Source organism: Pygoscelis adeliae, unplaced genomic scaffold (genome assembly GCF_000699105.1).
Source record: "Pygoscelis adeliae isolate BGI_AS28 unplaced genomic scaffold, ASM69910v1 Scaffold102, whole genome shotgun sequence".
Taxonomy (NCBI): Eukaryota; Metazoa; Chordata; class Aves; order Sphenisciformes; family Spheniscidae; genus Pygoscelis; species Pygoscelis adeliae.
Window position 1 is genome coordinate 128,331 of NW_008824228.1, and position 11,061 is coordinate 139,391.

The following is an 11,061-nucleotide window of genomic DNA, read 5'->3' on the forward strand; positions in this document are numbered from 1 at the left end:
CCCGGACCCAGGACTCCCGGGTCCCCGTGAGCCGTCTGTCGGCAGGGCAGCCTCGGCGGCGTTGCTCTCCTTGCTCCGCTGCCCACTGCCAGGCTAATGCCCGGGGACAGCTGCGGGGCCCATTGAGCTCTCAGCCCAGTGCTGACCCGGCCCCGGCCTCTCGCTCTTGCTGCAGCAGAACCACGAGGGGATAACAGGATCAAAAGAGCAGCAACGAGCTCTGGGAACTTGTCAGACAAATGTGTGTTTAACTGAATCCCAAATGAGCCGCTGAAGGGGAGCATTAGTGCTGTCACGTGGAGCACATGATTTTGGAATTCATTAAGTCTTTGATGCAGTGTTAGCACCACCGTCCCCTGTCCCAGCCATTAGCCATCTGGCTGAAAAGCGGCCAAGTTTCCTTCACCCCAGGACTGGAGGAATGGCCTGCGCTTGCAGCAGGTCACAGGAGCTACAGAGCTAGAGGATGCATGCACTAGACAGGCTGATTGCACCCGTCTTGAGGAAAAATGGCACCTCTTCTTGGAGCCTTTGGCACAAACATGCCACTCCCCATGTCCTAGGAGGCTTCTTCAGAGAAATCAGACGCTTCCAGAGAAGGTTCCTTTCTTCTTTCTCTGAGACAGGCTACAGAGGAATGAAAAATTTAGTTATGGAGAAGTGGAACTAGAGCTGGAAGTCCTGCATTTAATTAATTACCAAGAACCAGAACAGAAACACCTCAATTTGGACGAAACCAGAACAGAACTGCAATTGAAAGCTAAAGGCAAATGTTGGCTATGGCACAGGGTAATGTTTTGCAGCACTATCTCAAATACAAAGTCCCCTCTGAAACTCCAACTCTCTCTTGTTTGAGGACAGTTTGTAGATTAACCATGCTCTGGATGTGAAGACGCAGAAGTGGCTCCACCCATAGCCAAGACAGTAAACATCTTTATAGTTTGCTTTCCGGGGTAGAAAAAGCTCAGCTGCTTTTTCACAAGAGCTGGAGCAAGCATCTGTGCAATTTCATCTCAAAACACTGGGGACTGTGCACTAAGACACCTCTGCAGCTCTGTGCAGAGGCCGCATGGTGCCCCATGCTCCTGGCCAATGCAAGCAGCGTGGTGCGGAACTGGCTTGGAGCTGGAGCAGCACCCGTGCTAATACCCCCATGCCCGATGCAACTTTGGCATTAGGGAGCACAGCGGGCACATAAAAACAGCTCTCCAGGGAACAGCTAGTGGTAGGTGTAGCAGCTCTGGATCAGGGGTGACCATGCTGGATCCAGGCTGGCTTCTGCAGAAGCGTTTCTGTGTCCTTGCACTGACAAAAACTTGCCGTTACCTAACCCATTGGGATTGCAGTCCATTCCCCCTCAGTCCCCATCAGGGACAACAGCAAACTTGTAGCCACACAAAATACAATACAAAAGTTACCTCTTACAGCCTTAAAATGGAGTGATAACTGCCTACTCCTAACTGGGATCTGCATGGTGTCATGGCCCCAGTTCCTCCAGGGGAGGCACCACGCTGTCCTTGGGCTGTGCAGAGCTCCTGCCACTTTCACCACGCTCTGCTCCCAGCAGCAGGGTGAGGCTGGCACAGCCTCAGCGTGGCAGGTCCTTGCTGTCATTCCAGCCCAGACAATATTTGGGTGAGATGATGCCTTTGGCAGAGACTCAGCAGTTGTGCTGATGCCCACTGCACCAGCTGCAGCAGGGCTCAGTTCCTGGTGGACACCTCCAAGGCACAAAAGCAGCAGGAGAAACCCTTTGAAATGCTCTCCCAGGTCTCCTGACACTGTGAAGTGGTTTTTCTTCTTAACTGTCGTGGTTTAACCTCAGCTGGCAGCTGAGCACCACACAGCTGCTTGCTCACTCTCCCCGTTCTCCCCCCGGTGGGATGGGGGAGAGAAGTGGAAGAGTAAAAGTGAGAAAACTCATGGGTTGAGATAAGAACAGTTTAATAATTGAAATAAAATAAAATAGTAATAGTAGTAGTAATAATAATAATAATAATAATATACAAAGCAAGTGATGCACAATGCAGTTGCTCACCACCCACCGACCGATGCCCAGCCAGTCCCCGAGCAGCGGCCCCCCCGGCCAGCTTTCCCCAGTTTATGTACTGAGCATGACGTCCCATGGTATGGAATGTTTCTTTGGCCAGTTTGGCTGTGTCCCCTCCCAGCTTCTTGTGCACCTCCAGCCTTCTCAGTCGGTAGAGCATGGGAAGCTGAAAAGTCCTTGACTAGTGTAAGCACTGCTCAGCAACAACTAAAACATCGGTGTGTTATCAACATTGTTCTCACCCTAAATCCAAACCACAGCACTGTACCAGCTACTAGGAAGAAAATTAACTCTATCCCTGCCAAAAACAGGACACTGATTTTCCAACATCCTAATTTGCCAAATGTTTTTGCTTGACTGGAAGCCAAGCACAGCTTTGGGAACAAAATCTGTGGTGCACCAGGAGATTCCCCCAGCTGTTAACTGCCAGGGTCTGTGATGCTAAGAGCTGACCCCAGACACGGCAAGCTCGATGCACAGATCAAAATGCAAGCTGAAAACCCTCCAGCCTGCCCTGCCCTGCCTGGAGAGGCTGTGAGCCTCAGAAACGCTGTGCTTCCTCCAGGCACCCTGCTGTGAACGTGCCCCTGTAGTCAGCAGCATCCCAAAACACAATGAGAGCAGGGTCAGTAACTGCCCAGAGTCTCATTCAAGTGTGAATGTACCGCAGAAGGGGCTGAAGACTGGCTGTAACTTTGCTGCTGGACTCGGGTCCATGGTGCTGCTTTGGGCTTTAATCCTGCACCCTCTTTGGGTGCTTCATGTCCCAACCTCCTCCAAAGCGGCTCTGAAGGAGCTCAAGGTGAAATTGCTGAAATCTTAAGTGGTGTGTAACCTCCTGTGTAAAGTTGGCTGTGAGAGGTAGAAAGGTGTCTAATAGGATGTGATTTTCTGGTGGGTTTCCAGGGAACTCCAAATTCTGAAGAACCAAATTAACATGCAAAAGCATAAATGAGACATATTGGAAGGGACAATGCACCCTTTGTCATAACTCAAAACCTCCTGGAACTTTCTGAAGCAGAGTAACCACAATAAATTAAATGGAAAACCATAACAGAGTCCATTAGAGTGATAAGCTGAAAAACTAAAAAAAAAAACCCTACCAAACCACCGCAACACAAAAAACATTTTCACACTGGAAGCTTGCCATAGAGTGAACAGATAACAGAGGAGTGAAAGACCATTCAGAGAAGATAGAGGCCCAGCAGAAAAGCACAATGAGTTATCCACATTAGCAAGGAACGAAGGGAAATTCCCATGCTGCAACCTCCTTTTGCAGGGATGAATGAGGCAATCTGCTTCAAGTGAAAGTGTCAGCAGGGTATGTTTCTAAACAAATTTATAACACAAACAGTAAATGACATAGATGGCATTTATCCAAGAGTTCTGGGGGAACCCCAGCACAGATCTCAGCTGCTGTGGGACATGCAACCTCTGATTAATTCAGCCTGAAACCAGAGGAATGACAGGAGGCAAATGAGATGCCATGGTTGGGCTTTTGGTTTTTTAAGAGCTTCAGGTAAATCTGGGGACATATGACTTGTAAATCTGAGTTCCACACTGGGAATTAGGAATAGCATCCCTGGGCACGTAGAGAAGTGGGATTAAAGGGGAAGAAACAACCCCACTCTAGCAGAAGGAAGTCGTGTCTCACTCCTTAAACGAGTGAGGAATCCTGTTTCATGGATGTGGCTGGATAGGTAGATGTACTTGGATGCCCAAAACACTTCCAGCAAGGTCCCACACCAAATGTCCTTAATTGCTCTTCTCCACAACATGTTTATTCCCATGGTTTATAACAATGCAGAAGATAGCGAATGGAAAATGGTCAGTGTTTAAGCCGGAGGAACATACCAGTGCTGTCCCACCAGGTTCTGTGCTAGGGCTTGAGATTTTTGCTGTATTCAGAAATGGCCCGGGAAGGGGTGTGAGCAGTGATGGCACAGAGTTTGCTGGTGAGGCTGAGGTCTGCAGTGTAGTGAAAATGAGCACTCACTGCAGAGTTCAAGAAAGATCTCACAGTGCACGGCTGTATGATAAAATGACAAATTAAAGTCAGTGTTGCTAGGTGTGAAGTAATTTACAAGGAGAAGCTCTACCTGCACAAGGAGAGAGTTCAGACCAGTTATCCCCACTCAGGGAAGTGGCCTGGGGGTTGGCTCTGTGTTTTCTCCCTTCCCTCTCAGAGAGGATACAGTGGAATTAAGAAGATGCAGGAAAGGGGAAAAGGACAATCAAATGCATAGGACAGAGAAGACAGCCAAGGGAGAGAAACATATGTATATAAAATCATGTGCAGGGAGTGAAGTATTTTGAAAATGATTACTTGTGATGTTTTATAGTACAGAAACAAGGGCATATTGATTATACAATGACATAGCAGGTCAAAAACCAAACAAATTTAAGTACTTCTTCACTATGCATCAGAAGTCTGAGGAATTAATTGCCTAAGGTTGCTATGGAGGCAAAATAATCTAGAATTGATCAAAACCAATCATCAAATGCTTTTATGGAAAAGCAACCCAGCAAGGACTGCTAGACAGAAGGATACTTTGGTCAGAATAAGATTAAACTGAGTATTGCTCGAAACACATAGCAGAGGAAGCATGGCTTTATGCCTACGCTGCTCTTCAATCTGCTCTACGCATAGCCCACTGGCCACCTTCATGGCCAGGATCCTGTGCTGGTTTGACTCCTACACCTCACATAGTAGTTTCTATGCTCTTGTGACGGACCAGGAGGAGCAAGTTGAGAAGCAAAGCCTTGGTCAAGTAGCCTGTCCTAAATGTTGCTGCAAAGCAGTGGCACACCTTGGGAGTATTTGGTCTGGACAACAAAGTTATGTAGAAGACAGGAAAGGCGGTATCTCAGAGATGCTGTTACAACACTGCACAGTCACTTGACATAAGCTGGAGTGAGGCTAAGGGCAGCATGGAGAGCCTTGTCCAGGCTGAGGGCCAAACAGGTCTTTAAAACACATTTGGGGAAGGAAATATGTCAACATAGACCACAGTGTTGCCCAGGAAGAAAGCAAACAACACGAGGGCTGCCAGTTTTGTGTAAAGAGATTAAGAGCCATATTGGTCCTTGGGTCATGGGATCATGGTCCTAAACCTCAAGTCTATATCAAAGATGATGGCCAGACTGAGGAGAGAAGAGGAAAAAGCAGAGCTGGGAAAAGAGGGAACAAGAAGTGTTGAGAATGGAAGGAGAGAAGAACAAAAATTTCTGTTTTAGCCAGCCTGATGGGGGGTTGCTGGCCAGATACCTCAAGGGCCAAAGGCAAGCCAGAGCTTTTGTTCAGACAGAAGAGACTGATCTGGAGCAGGTCTTAGCCTAGAGCTGATTAGCTAAAAGGTTGTTTGCAGCCGAGATTTTTCAGATGTAAAGCATGGAGGGAGATAAGAAAGGGACACAAAACCCTTCTGCAAAAACAGGGAGGCAGGTTAGGGAAGGTCTCTAAAAGATGCACTGAAGCACCAGTTGCAGGGATGGTGGTGGGGAGGGAAGACTAGGAAGGCACAGGTTATGAAATAAAATTCCTCCCAAGCCGCCAAGCTCAGAGGACCCTCTAGCACTTCCAGTTCTCACTCCTGTGGATTGCAGATCCTTCTCGCTGCTCTTCCTACCTTCCTGGGTGCCGTCTCTGCCCAGCTCCCCACGCCCGGGCTTCTCTTCCTAGCCTCCCTCTCTGAGCTCAGCTGAAGTCCCATGGGGCATGAAGTGCAGTGCTCAGGGGATCTGCAGGCTGCCAGGCCCTCTTCTAGGTGCTGCCCCTGCTCACACAGCCTGATACAGCCTGATATTTGCCTTTGTCATGATTTAACCCCAGCCAGCAACTGAGCCCCACACAGCTGCTCACTCCCCCCCCCAGTGGGATGGGGGAGAGAATCGGAAGAATAAAAGTGAGAAAACTCATGGCTGGAGGTAAAGACAGTTTAATAGGTAAAGCAAAAGCCACTCACACAAGCAGAGCAAACCAAGGAATTCATTCACTACTTCCCATGGGCAGGCAGGTGTTCAGCCATCTCCAGGAAAGCAGGGCTCCATTACGCATAACCATTGCTTGGGAAGACAAACGCCATCACTCCGAGCGTCCCCCCCTTTCTCCTTCTTCCCCCAGCTTTATATGCTGAGCATGACGTCACATGGTATGGAATATCCCTTTGGTCAGTTGGGGTCAGCTGTCCCAGCTGTGTCCCCTCCCAACTTCTTGTGCCCCCCCAGCCTACTTGCTGGTGGGGTGGGATGAGAAGCAGAAAAGGCCTTGACTCTGTGTCAGCACTGCTCAGCAGTAACGAAAACACCCCTGTGTTATCAACACTGTTTTCAGCACAAATCCAAAACACAGCCCCATACCAGCTACCAGGAAGAAAATTAACTGTATCCCAGCCAAAACCAGCACAGCCTTTTATGTGAGTACATCCCATTCAGTTCATCACACGCCAGTTGAACTATAACATGATACAACATGAACGGCCTTCCCACTTTGGCTTACACGGTTTGCTCTTTGCTTTTTCTAGGATATGACTTTCCGAGTGCCACAAGGGAAGTTGCTGCCGCAGGAAATGAGATAGGGCTGCTCGTGCAGCTGCTCCTCTTCAACGGAGAAGATCATCTTCAAGGAGAAGATGAAAGAAATCCTTAGCATAACTCATGCTCTCACACAGAGCTGAAGCTCCAGTGCCTGACTTTGGCCATGAGCTGGAAGCATGCAGGCAAAGACCACGCTAGAGATGTCAGATCTGCGGCTTATACTTTAGCAGCCTATTGTATTCCTAGCTCTTCTCCCAGCTTTTTCTCATTGTTGGCACATGTTTCTCCCCACAACAGCCCAGCACTAGCCAGACTGCTCTCCAGAAGCTTGGCTAGACCTTGTGTATAGGCAGAGCTTTGAGTGTTTGCCCATGCTCTCGTAAACCAGAGCCTTGCAAAAATCACGCCAATGCCTCCAGTGCTACATAACCTCCTCAGCCTAGCAGCTTCTCGCCCTTCTCTTCCCTTGATTTCTTCTTGCCATGTCACAGAAAAAGCAGAAGTAGCAGAAAACCTGACCTGCCAGCCCAGGCATGCTGCCCGGGTCCGTGCCAGGCTCATTGCTGCCCACATTGCGATTCTACTTCCCACCCATCAAATCAGGGGCAAAAGAAACCTGTGATCAATCTGCTCTGGTTTTGGGAAGCTTGCCAGGAGACGTGCCATGCACAGCCACCAGAGAAGCGTCCTGATGCTCCCCTGATGTCGTTCCCCCCAGTGCCACTTGTGAGCTGTGCCTGCAGCGGCAGCCAGGAGGCACTGGAGGCAGCTGCTGGGGGAAAGCTCTTCACCACCCTCCTTGGTTCAGCATTATCCCTGCCAGGCTACAGGAGCAAACGGTGTTTTGCAGCTGGATCTTAGCCCTGGGCTTACACCATGTTCTGTGGCACAGGAACTAGGAAAGAGTTACAAAGCAGCTCCGTTACTGAAATGCATTTCTCATACGCGTCTCAGTTCTGTGCATTAGGGAGTTCTTAGAAATGTTTTGGCCATGAAGTGGTTCTACGTGCTACCCAGAAGGCAGGCTTCCCAGCTGCCCAGTGGTGGAGGAAGCCAAGGAGAACATTGGCATAGAGGCCAAGGCTGCCCAGCGAAAACGCCTCTGGGCTTAGCAAGGAAGACTGCAAACAGCAGCCTTTGACTGCCTGGACTGGTTCTGTCCTGAACAGCCTCAAAGCAGCTGCCAAAACCCAGCACGAGGAAGAGAAAAGGTGTGTTAACGCTGCAAGGCAGTGCTAGGGAGAGCCAGGACGTCAGGCTGAAACAACCACCGCTTCCTTGTCTGGTCCCCAGCAGTGCTCCCTTGTGACCCAGCACAGCTCAGCACTACTGCTCCAGAGAGCACAGGGGAGGGAAGAAAAATAGTCCCATGGTTAAAGGCAGCGCCAAGACATGGCCACAAGCATCCTGTATCACATTAATAAGCTTCTCTGGCCACAGCGCCAGCCTAAGCAACTGGGACTCAGCCGTGCTCGTGCCTCCCAGGGCGGAGTGAAGCAGGGTGGGCAGTGTGGCTGTCCATCGGTGCAGAGGGAAGGGAAGAGTGCCAGGGAAGCACTGAGCCAGAGAGAGCTCAGCGCAGGCTGCAAAGGGGAGGTCTCTCGCCCGTGGCATACACAGGAGATGGGGTTGGCATGGGAGGAGACCACTATTACAGGTGGTAATTGTACACCAGGATTACTGGCCCATGAGCTTTCAGCTTCTGCACTGAGACACTTCACATGATCCTGTGTCTACACTCAGATGTTAGCTGTTCTCCATTTGCAGTCTGTGGCTGAACTGACTGCAGGTGACAGAAACAAAGAAAACGCTGAGCTTCTCCTTACAGGAAGAAAACAGATTTATTTTAAAAGGTAGAAAATACATAACAAGTAGCATGGTCCTCTGTGTTGCAAGCCCTCTGTCCTCAGTGTAGATAGGATGTTGTCCAGCCTGGACTTGTAGTGATTCTAACCAGGATGAACAAGAGGGTTTTGCCAATGATTCCCTGACTGGGCTCTGGCTAAGGACTGGAGAGCAGCGTGCCAGGACGCTGATGCAAGGGCAGAAAACTCCCTCTGCAGAAAGACCTTCTTGCCCCTTGTCTCAGCTCCTGTTCAAGTGCTCCTGCACTCAACAAAAAGGACACACCAGTTTCATTCCTTACTTCCCAAGCCCAGCTTCCCTTGGAGCAGAGAGCACCCAGAGCAGCAGGTACACAGGACCAAAACAGAGACAGAGGACTTGGAGAGAAACAGGTAGGAAATCAGTAGAGGTATCTGTGAGAGAACACGTTGTTGGGAGATATCCAGTTTGTGACTACTAACAGTGTGAGGCAAGGGGTCTCCAGGAACGTTGAAGTATTGACACGCAGACTGTCAGGCACTGGGGATCTGTGCAGACTGCGACTGCTCCCATCCTCTCCCCTCTGCCAGGGTGAGACTGGACCAGATACTGCAGTCTCAGCCACCGAGACCAGCTGAATGCTGATGAAAGCTCATTTCTGCAGCAGCCCCGTCTAAAGGCACAGGGCCAGCTGGGTGCAGCAAAAACAAAAATTAAAAAAGAAAAAAGGCTGCTGTATGTCTGGATATGTTCACCCAGTTAGGCAAGGCCCAGCAGCACTGGAAGGGTATAGGGCTGAGCCACTTTGACCTGCAAGAAAGTCAAGAAACAACTCGGTGGAGGACATAAAAAGGGGGCTCCATTCAGCAATCCCCGTATGACACGCTTGCAGTCACCTGTGCAGATCCCACACGTTTTGTCTTTCTTCTGCCTAACCTCAGACACAAGGAGCATCCCCTGGGTACGTGAATACCCATGTACAGGAATGGAGCAATTGAGTCAAACACTTCAGGGAGAGGATTTCCTCAGCCATCAAGAGGAAGACAAGACAGGCGCCAGCTAAAGAGCTTTGCTCCAACACAAATTCCTGGGAGCAGAACCACGCAGGGAACTCGGCAATCCCGGTACAAGGCTGCAAGGCCCGCAGTGGGTCTGCATCCAACAGCATGGTCTCCTGATCCCTCTCCACTCCCAGCTGACACAAATTCAGATTTTTCCAGAGGTGTACAACAGCACCACTATGGCTTCCTTCTGCCTTCAGCAACTGAATGGGACAGGGATTTACCCGCTGGCTGCACGGGGGAGCTGCTCATCCACTAGATGCTTCAGACAATTAACGCATTGGGCATAGCCAATAGACCAACTACGTCAGATGGCCCTTTGTGGTCCACTCCATATACTCCTATAACCCACCCAGTATATTACAGCCTCAGTAACCAGCTGCATTCCCAGCTGCTGAGACCTTGTTTAAAGTCCTCACAGACCGCTGCCCTTTCTTATGTTCTCAGCCTTGCCTTCGGCTCATTGCCTCTGCTACCCCACAGGGCTCTCTGCCCAGCACCCACTTCTGATATGTGCCTCTCTCCACAACATTAAGCCACTGCAGCTGACTATTGTAGCATGCAGATATGCTTTCCGATAGTACTCATCCTTCCAGCCCCAGGCCTCTAACAAACTGTGAGCTCCCTCCAGCAGCCTTGTTACTGTACTGCAAGCACACTGTGCACCACAGGTGCTGGGAACCCAACCTTATGCTGTTTTTTTCCCATTTTTCCTGGTCTCTTTGCAGTCCTGGCATGGAAGCTGGTCACTGCCCTCTGTTTTTCCTGCTCTATTTCTAGGCAGTCGGTGGCCACGAGATGCTCCAGGTGGAGCAGGAAGGGAAGTGACCCTTTGCTCCTCCATTTCCCAGGGGAACTGCAATTGCTCTCTGCCCTCCTGTGTGCTGTCTCCTCTTACCGTGTCACTTGGGCTTTACATCCTCAATGCTGAGAGCTTGACAGCGGCTCCGTACAGAGGTGTTCAAGGGGGTGGAAGGGAACTGCAGTGAGAAGCAGAGAGACAGCATTAGAGGAGCACTGACTGGGATGCCAGCTACATCACAGCCCCTTCTGTTGTGGACTTTTCTTTGGGCATCTCCCGGTCTCCCCCAGCCCGGCACTTCCAATGAAGAGAGTCTTGACACAAGACCACCCAATAAAACCTGTGACCCAGGAGCTAGGAAACTGAGTGTTACTTGTGAAAGCCTCCTCTCTCCTGTCCCTGGGTAGGGCAGCTCCACGTGTCCCAGAGTGGCCGCGGGTGGCAAGGCTTGGCAGAGGATATGCCCCAGCTCACCTGCTGGATTTCCTGCATCGCCAGCCGTATGGAAGAGTGGAGGCGAGGGAAGGCTCGTTGGCTGCCTCTCTCCTTGCCTGAGCTTGGCTTTGTCCTGCTCTTGTCCAGGCTCTGTTGGTTTTGGCAATTCTTGGTCCTCCTGAACCACATGTGCCTGAGAACCGCGGCTGTTCCTGACTGCAGAGCAGGTCTGCTGGTGGAAGGCCTGGAGGGGCAAGGCTGCTCCTCTGGAGGGGTCTCCCCCTTGGCTGCTGGTGGACCCACCCTGAGGCACTCCAGATCTTCATAATCCAAACTCTCACTACTTTTCTGAG

General features: G+C 50.4%; 1 protein-coding gene across 1 annotated transcript in view; it reads right to left on the reverse strand.

Moving 5' to 3' along the window:
• The window catches only part of CA9 (carbonic anhydrase IX), a 43,719-nt gene that overhangs the window by 29,153 nt on the left and 3,505 nt on the right, over nucleotides 1-11,061 (reverse strand). The window lies entirely within an intron of this gene.